At 37.1% G+C, this 9,565-nt stretch overlaps 1 protein-coding gene across 3 annotated transcripts in view; it reads left to right on the top strand.

The window, feature by feature from the left end:
• Positions 1-2,104: 2,104 nt before the first annotated feature.
• ap1g1 (adaptor related protein complex 1 subunit gamma 1) overlaps positions 2,105-9,565 on the top strand; it is a 29,696-nt gene continuing 22,235 nt past the window's right edge. For 2 of the 3 annotated variants that reach the window (XM_039669710.2, XM_089120327.1), the window contains exon 1: positions 2,105-2,220. The gene's annotated coding sequence lies outside the window, so the exon portion shown is untranslated. Of the gene's footprint in view, positions 2,221-2,651; positions 2,673-9,565 lie in introns of those variants that run through there. The other variant, XM_089120302.1, reaches the window with a different exon arrangement.

Here is a 9,565-nt window from a genome sequence, read left to right as displayed (position 1 = left end):
GGACACTTAAACTCTGTAAACCTGAATTATTTCTCACACAGTAATTTCCATTTTGGGTATATATCGGACTATCCATGATATGTTGTTGTATTTTAATATTCTGCAAGGTATATTTTAGCAATGTGTTACTGTAAACAGAAAACATTCCTTGCCATAGATATTTATGAAATAGATGTACGCCTATATCTGACAGATTTTGATAACTGAATGGATAATTTTTTCATGTGATTGCTCACATGATGAAAGAATGTTTAAGAGTTATTATGACAGTTTTACTGAGAATCAGCTAATCTGTTTATATAATCAGTTCGAGACAATTTTGCACACTTGCCAAAATGTGTAATTTGAAACATTTTTTAAATGTGATGTGAACAAGAAACTACTGTATTTGTTCAGATATCTGAACTACAGTTTTGAGAAATATAATAGAGAGAACATTATAGGCTATAAGTAAATATATTTGTGTTATTTTAATAATAATGTAATTATAATAATTATATAAAAAATGCTATACAAAAAAAGAAGAAAAAAAAAGAAAGAAAAACCCATATGTAGCCTAACTAAATCAGCATGAAACAGAAGTTGCTTTAGTTTTTTCTTCCAGATTGTGACGTATATCTGGGTTCTCGAACAAGCAAAAATGTAGGGCAGCACTAGATTTTGTCCATTGGGAATTGATTGGATGGTTGTGGTTTGTTATTTGTGGATCTTTTGAGTGGCAGGTTATTGCCCCACCCTTGCACAAGTTAACACATCATCAAAGAGGTAGGGGAAGTTACTTTTAATAAATGATGTATTTAAAATAAATAAATGTGTACTGATGAATCATTCATAATAAATACTGCAATATGCTTATTTAGTATGCATAAATTTTTTAATCAATTTTGATTTCATTGTGATTGTGATATTTCATTGTGATAATCAATTTTGATTTCATTGAAAGTCAATATATTTCAGAAAATATTTGAATAATTTGCTTTGGCTTTGGCCGTGACAATGTAAAAGCCAGTTATCTGACTTTGGAAATGACATGCTGCAATACTTCACCACAAAATTCCTCGTCAGGTCGACCAAACGACCCCTGGCTTACTAAAGAGAACCAGTTCAGTGACTCCCAAAGGAAGTGCCACAACATTGCACGCTGACGTCATCACTGACTGCCACGAGGTGAGGTAAGACCGCAGCACGGCTCTTTCAATTCACGGCAATTCATCCGCCGAGCTGACACGTAGATCAGCGTTAAAATACAACTGTACTAGATTGACATAATATGAAAACGGGCACAGTATCACGAGTTTTCCAGTGAGCACAGCTTGGGATTTATATATCTTGTTAAAGTACTTGATAATAAACCACGTCTATGCAAAACGTATTCCTTATTTGTATTCTCTTTATAATAGGCTGCTTGATAACGCTGTTGTCAATACTCACAAATCCTAGTTCACAGCATTATCATCAGTGCTTATTTATAAATAAAAATAATAATATAATAAAAACTAAAAGCCATTAAAAAAAACATTAATATGAGGTCATTATTGAGAATTTTTTTTACATTTCTAAGATTTGTTTTGCCCATAATAAATATAACATTTGAATTATAGTCTACAAAAAAGACAGTAGAGGATTCATACCTAAAAAAATTACTAAGTTAATGTACTGAATCCGAGAGTTGGTGTTGTAATAAAGAAAAATAACTAACTAAAAATATGATATTTTAGAGACAGGTGGGCCTACATAACTCATGTCATTTCTTAAACACAAACGCTGTTCAATGGGCTTTTTTGTGTAACAGAAACAGTCTTTTTGGTTTGGAAAGTGACCAAATCATATTCTAGTTGACATCCATTGAAAATAAGTCATTCTACCAGAGCTTTTTTAAACGTCATTAATCATGACCAAAACAACTCAATTTTGAAATTATAAGTTGTATTAGGAATTGTACCAACAATAAGACACAGAAAAGCATATATATGAGATTAAACGTTGGGAGTATTTTTTATTTTTTTTTAGATTTCAAAGAATTTCTCATAATAATAGATTTACTACGAGAGCAGGCGCGCCTTCTTACATCCGCATTTGAAGTTCGGAACATCATTTATGTAACCTTCCGCCTGCGGTAGAAGTGCTGAGGCTGGGACCGCCGCCATTTTGAATGTCTGGTCCGTTCCTCCTTCCGTCGATTGAGAAGATTGCACTTGTTTTCTGGTATCGTAACGGCTGGTGAGTCGAACTTATTTTAATCGTTTAAACGATTTCAGTTATGACTGGTACGTTCTGAGCTACCAAGCTTCTCATTTTTATTGGGGTTAGGTAGTTTTGACTCTGTTCTGCATGGGAAGTTGAGCGCACAGGCTAAAGCTAAAGCAGCTCGCGAGCCTCTCGCTCGGTGGCGGCGCTCTGCGCGTGCACCGGGACGCTGTCATAAGCTCTAGCGCTAACGGTCGCCCCTCGCTAAACTATCATTCTCGCTGTATTTCCACAACGACGTTTCGCTACCATACGTGAAATTCCAATTACACTGTAGTTTATGAACGTTTCAGTGGGTTTAAATTAGATGTGTGTGTTTAATCCTCCGTCAAACCTACGCTCAATTTGAGGCCTGATGAGATTCCAGTCAGTTAGCAACGGACACGCAGCACTTCATTCACCGACATTGTGAAGGAATAACAGCGGTACTTAATACTTCATAAGGTTTGATTCTATTCGTGAAAAGTACTGTAATGTACCCATTTTTTAACCATAACGTAACGTCGTCTCATCTCAGTGTTTATCATTTAGCTTAGCACTATTGGCTTGACGTTATAGCGCAAGTGGATGGATCTAGAAACATAAACCTTTAACAATCTCTCTGAATACGATATAAAACCAGTACTTCATTTTCACCCTGACTGTTTTAAGGTTAAGAATACGAGGTGTATGATGCCACTTGTGTGTTTTTTAGACTTTAGTCACCAGGTGGGTTTGAGAGAGATGTGAAATCGTTCTTGATGTTGAACTTCATACATAGTAACGTTATGTTGTTAATGCTGTTCAAAGTGTTGTCTCTGTCATATCTTTACACCCGTTTTGCTGGTAGTGGATATGAATGACGTGTTGGCATCTCTTTATTGTGATTGTGGAGTAAGGTTACAGAAATTAAGGAAGTGACCGTCTGTTAATGTGTCCTCCCAGTCACTGCTGCAGTTTGCATGATTCCTGGCTTAGATTTGCATTCTCTGTCCACGCCAAGAGTTTTTTTTTTTTGGTTAATGAATAATTTAAAAGTTGCACCTAAGATTTCACATTCAATCTATTATTAGACTATGAAAGGTTTAGTTCACCCATAAATTATCCCATCATTTACTCACCCTCAAACCATCCTAGGTGTGTATGACCTCTTTCAGCCAAAAAATATTCTGGTTCTTCCCAGCTTTATAATGGGAGTGAATGGTACCACAGATTTTGATGCCCCAAAAAGTGTCCACCTATCATAAAAATAAGCAATATGGCTCCAGGGGGTTATTAAAGGCCTTCTGAAGCGATGCATTTTCGTAAGAAAAATATCCATTTTGCTATTTGTGGATCTTATGTGAGTGACAGGTTATTGCCCCACCCTCGCACCAGTAAACACATCATCAGAGAGATGTCGCTCCAAGAGGTAGGGGAAGAAAAATATCCATATTTATAACTTTAGAAACTATAATCACTAGCTTTCGGTTTCAGCTGTACCCAAGTCGAATTCTGGTGGAAGAGTGACTTTTGACCCGACGTGTGACATAGGATGCAGGAGTAGCGTAAGCTAAAGTGAGAGTAAACTCCTTTTCCACTTCAACAGGGCAGGGCAAAAAAGTCAAGCTACGCCGACATTTCTTTTAAAAAAATTCTCGTTTTAGACTTATGACAAATTTTGTGATTGGTGTTTTGTTTTTGCTCTATCCGCTTCCGCATTCGTCAATGTATCAGGGTCCGAGTTCAATATTTGGTCAGAACTCTGGAAGCCAGTAATTATAGTTTATACATTTTATTAATACTTAAAAATAGCCACAACTTCTCCATGAATCTTTCAAAACGTTGCATTTAAACAATTTCCTTATAAAATATACTTAATTTACAAAAGAAAAAAAAAGCCTGACAAAGTGCTAAGAATTAAAAGACATCTGTTAGTAATACAAATGTCCATGATTGCTGTTCACGGTCACTATTTTTTAGTCTTGAAATGTTCATTCAGCAGATTAAAGTGTTTGCTTGAATATATATCTGAATGATAGCCAAAACTCTATTGTAAATCGGGTAACCAAACAGACAGTAGTAAAGATAGTGATGTCCATAACACCAGGAAGTTTGTTTAAGTTTGACTGGACGTTATTCAATACATTTGTCCAATTACAGTGTGTTTATTCATCGGATATTTTAAATAACAACTGCTTTAAATGCTTTGTAACCAAGCGCAGAGAGTACCAGATCTCATAAGATGAGATTCTCATCCATGGAGCTGACCGGTTCTACTTGTGTTTTTATACTGTAAATAATGGACAACGCAAGCCGTTTCCCATTCTTTACATTGAATTAGTATCTTTTCAAATGTTGATTTGAGTCCCACACTTAAACATTAGGTATGTTTGTTCTCATACTTTTCTTCATAACTTTACTGTAGACATTTATCCAAAGCAGCACTAGTTTATTGGAGAAGGCCACCAGCAGGGGTATGTTACTAGTATTGATGATACTAGTATTTTACTACCAAATAATCAAAATAGTTACTTGAAACCCTTTCAATTTCATGTGCAATTATTTATTAGATACTAACTAGTACTTATTCCATTAGTAACTAGCATCAATTCAATCCAGAATGCTTTGCTACTTAATTACCAGTAACTAGTTATGCACTGAAATTTCTGCATCTGAAAATACATATAAATTTTGTTTTTGGTTTCAGCCAAAATGGTTTTGAAGGGCTGAAATTATTTATTTTAACAGTCAGTGCTTCTCCGTTGATGCATTTGGACTCTGTCAATGTCTATTTTGTGCTCACCATGTGGATTTCATGTAAACATTAGCAGCAGTGTGGGCGCACCTCACCATGACCAATAATGAAGCTGAAGCTTGTTGCTGAAGATCTTTAATACCACTGGTTTATCACCTGAGAATGCAACACCTTGGACAACATACAGATTTTAATTACCCAAATTAAGTTTCTGAAACTTTATTTTTGTGAAGTTTTCTGTCTCGGTTTGTAACTGTCCTAATAGTCTGCTTGCCATATGTCTTCTTCCGTGAAGTGATTTGGTGAGACTGTTTCTATTTGGTTTATTGCACTGCTTATTGAAACTCCAGGTCATCTCCTTGAGGGGGTGCCATTTTTTGCTCTTCTCCTGGTTGCTAAGCACAGCTTCCATGTGATAAGATTTTACTCTCTGGAGGCAGGTGTGAGAGAACTTATCTAGGCTTGGGTATATGTTGAAACTGAGATCACTGTTTAAAAATGATGTAGAAAAAGTATTCACATTTCCATTATCATAAACTGGCACAATATTACCATAGCTACATATAGGTTTTTGGATTATCATGTTATTGTCCCAGATTAGGACGTATGGTAAAATATTTTTTTAACACGTGCTGGAGTAAACCGATCGAATTCTAAAGTCAGGTTTAATCAGCAAACTCTTCTCTTAAACTGTCTATTCAAAGCTGAAAGGCTTCCCCACAGTGCAACAGATCTCTTTACATCACCCGTTTACCAGTCTCCCCAAGTTTGCAGTTATATGCCTTTGGCAGGAGACCCACAGTGGAACAATACTCTTATTATCCCAGGACTGGGACGTATGGTCACGTAAGGCTGACCATGGAGAAAGTGTTTAGCTCTTGAAGTATAAAGCTTCCCCACCTAGGGTCACCTTAAACCCTCTGTTGTTCCCAGCTTGGCTTCTAAACGCTGAGGTCAACCTGGAGCTATAAGCGGTTCCCCTGTACAAAGAAACGTTGCTTTAAAAGCATATATTATATGTAAGATTCCACGTTAATTTGCTAATTCCGCTATTTCGTCTGTGATTCCGTGATTGCGGAAATCATAGCAGGGTTTCCATACAATAATTAATTTATGGCGGCCCGCTACAATATCAACTCTGACCGCCAGGGATTGTTTTTTAGATTGTTTAACTATTTAATATGGGTAAAATTGTATTTTATTGTAGAGCGTTTACATTACAGATTCACACAATTTTTTTTTATCTAAATATCGATAAAAAATTATTGCGAAATGATGGCGTTTCCATTAAACGATGTTATGCGACTAAAACATCATTATTTCCTCTCGCGATAAGTCGTTCCAAAAAACCATTGCAACAGACGTTGGTAGGTTTATATATCACTGCCACCACTAGACATTATTATTATTATTATTAATGAAAAGAGACGTCCGCCATAGCATTTTTCCATGCGCCTGGCGTTTGTTTTCAATGGGAGCGTCGCGTTTTTGTCATGCTGAAGTGCCGAGCGCACAGCGTTTTTTACTGGTCGGCGAGAGTTTTAAAATGTTCACTTTTTACCCAGCCATCCAATCACAGTGGAGGAGGGGTGGGACTAAACCACACTGACCAACTGTCACAACATTATTTCTGTACAACGACATCAACCAGCTGAGCTAACCGAACAAAATGGATGAAAAAGAAATTTTTAGTATGAAACAAATTATCTGCGAAATCAGTTTCAAGTAAACTGTGCTGCTGATATTCTGTATCATAGCAACAAAACGTCTCAACGGAAAAGACGCTGCGCTGACAAAATGCTCTCAAGCGCCCAAAGCACGGCGTCTTCAGCAGAACGTCTAGCATTTTCAGCTGGCTTTGGTGGACACACGGCCTAAGCGTGTTATCCAAGCGTTAATGGCAAGGAAAGACTCGTACTGTGAGTGGCACATGTGAGGTGTTTTCTCACTTATTTCTGCTCCGAGGTCTTGATGGTGGCATTACTTTGAGGTTTAGAAGCCAGTATTCCTGTATTTGGTCTTATGAATTTTATCAAGAACTCGTATTCTGTCCAAACATGGCTATATCTAAATATCTGCAAAGGCCAGAGCATTAAAATTTCATAAGTGTAGACCTATATTGCATTTATAGTCTCCCACTTTATTTGCTTCTATTTTTATCTAATCAAAATAACGATGTATTGTAGTGATAAAAAAAGAACTGAAATCGAATGCGTTTTTGATTTGTTTCTGTCAGCTGCATGAACATATCAATGTTGAGAAAGCAATCATGTCACTAGCTTAGCTTTAAATATGCAACTTCGCCGGCTAATGAATGCATAAAAGTGACCAGCTGGATATAAACTAATGGAAATAGATGGTAACAATTGCGGCATAAAACATATGGGTCAGGTTTGTGGCCTGTGTTTTTGTCACATTGCTTTAATCTGTTGAGGTAGCCACTACTAATGCAAGTCCCCTCAGCCTCGATGGCAAACGTAGGCTACTTCCGTTCTTTCTCTGCTAATGCAGCATCTAGTCAACAAATTAATTAGGCTACTTTAAAGATATAACAATATGTACTTAAGTGTTATGTATTTATAACTATTTGCTGTCGATGTTTTAAATACGGATCTGAAGTGACAGCGCTCCGCTCTCCGTGCAGCTTGTGATCCCTGTTCTGCACACAGCCTCGGGTTAACGTAAACAACTCAGCCCGTGATAGTTTGTTATTCCGCCTCCAGAGGCCGCTCTTGTTCTGTATAATGCCAGCCTACTCTTCTCTCCGCTCCAGCAACAGACTCAACCCGGAAAAACTATCGGTGTGGATTTTTGCCGATAACGATAGTTCCACTAATCAGCTATCGTTACCGATAAATCGGCAAAACCGATGAAACGGTTGACATCTAATGCCTAATGACACCCTTTAGCTGTGCTTATATTAACAGCATAACACAACCTCTTATGCCTTGTGTTGGTATGAAACCTGTACAATGAACTTTTTTACAATTTATCCGCTTAAATACTGAAAACATTCACAACGCATTTAAAACGCATTTTAAAGTAGATGATTTATCAATAATTGCTCTGCAATTTTGGGATTTCTTTGAAACTTGTCATTGTATTGGATTGACACTTACAATGATAAATAATATATGCACACTTGCCGTTCGTTAATTTGATTCAATTCGAATAGCCAAATTGCCTATGCAAAGATCCATCCCAACCCGAAGTGAGAGCAGACGTGTTTGCAGCTTTAGTTAAAGGTTGTATCAGCGATTGTGGGTGACGTCACTTCTGTTTGTGTTTGAAGCGAGATCCCAAACAAACCAAGTTAGCTCGCTACACTAAATCCCTACAATTTGATTCTCGCTAGAGCTATCCAAGTTTAGTCGAGCTTCAATCATACTTTGAAAAGAATTATATTTTCACTCACAGTTTACAAACAAAAAAGTCAGCACTAGAAGCTACTTACCTGTCCATACGAAACAGTGCAACCTCGGCGTCCGATTTAAAATTTTTCAGTTCTTTGAGTTCTCTCAACCGTCCTTCCCGATTATTATTCGTTCCCTCGCCCTAATCCTCCTCCTCCTTCTTGGGGATTGCCTCTTCCATATTAAATGTATCTGTTTCGTTGATGGCATAGGGTTGATAGATGATGGCTTATTCTTCGGCCCTGACTTCGTGTGCAGGTGCCGTGCACAAGCGCAAAAGCAAACCACAACCAGCTAGGCTGCCTACAGAGACACCTTTTTTTTTTTGACAGCCTGGTTATGGGGCGGGCAGCTAGCGGATCGTTAAGAAAGATTAGATGAATGTGATAATTTTTGTTTGGGCCTGAAATCGCTGATACAACCTTTTAGTTAAGCCGGGGCTGCTAATTGCCCTTAGCCTGCATGTCATCTGCATACAGAAGTTTGCTAATGCTAACATAGTGCCAAGTAAGCTGAAGAGTCACTTAGAATTGAAGCATCCCTTTCTCAAAGAAAAAAAAACTTGGCTTTCATCAAACCTGGCAGAAGACCAAGAACTGTGTGAAGGCATCTGACATAATACAAGAGGGTAGTTGCGTATTGCTGGGGCTTATAGAAGTGGGAAAAACTGATAGCTGGGACGCTGGTTTAATTGTCTTTGTTAAAAACAGTCGTTAAAAACAGTTTTTGTGTATTTACCCATTTGTGCCTGTTTTGGGTAATATTTAAATGATCACAAGCCTGTTAGTGCTCATTTTAACACCCTAAAAGTCTTGTCAGCTAGGTGTTACTCCAAATTTGAAAGCGTTTTTTGCTCCTAGATCAAGTTACATTAACCCCCCTCACACCTTAATGCTATTTTTTTATTTATATAATTATGCATCCAGCCTTTATGACCTCATATTAATTGAGAAACAATATAGAGTATGGTATTTGTATTTTTAAAACTAATTTATCACACCAGAGGGCCATTTAAAATTAACTAGTGGAGAAAAAGGTGTAGTCAAAGGACCTAAAATGTACACTTTCCTTTTGTAAAGTCCACTTTTGATGATCTGAGAAACATTAATTTACCCAAAAAAAACATCCCATATTTATTATTACTGAAATACATGAATATCTATATTAAAACAACACCAAAACACAAGGA

The sequence above is a fragment of the Pimephales promelas genome, chromosome 1 (genome assembly GCF_988280905.1).
Source record: "Pimephales promelas chromosome 1, fPimPro1.hap1.1, whole genome shotgun sequence".
Classification (NCBI taxonomy): domain Eukaryota; kingdom Metazoa; phylum Chordata; class Actinopteri; order Cypriniformes; family Leuciscidae; genus Pimephales; species Pimephales promelas.
This window is presented reverse-complemented; position numbering and strand designations above follow the sequence as displayed.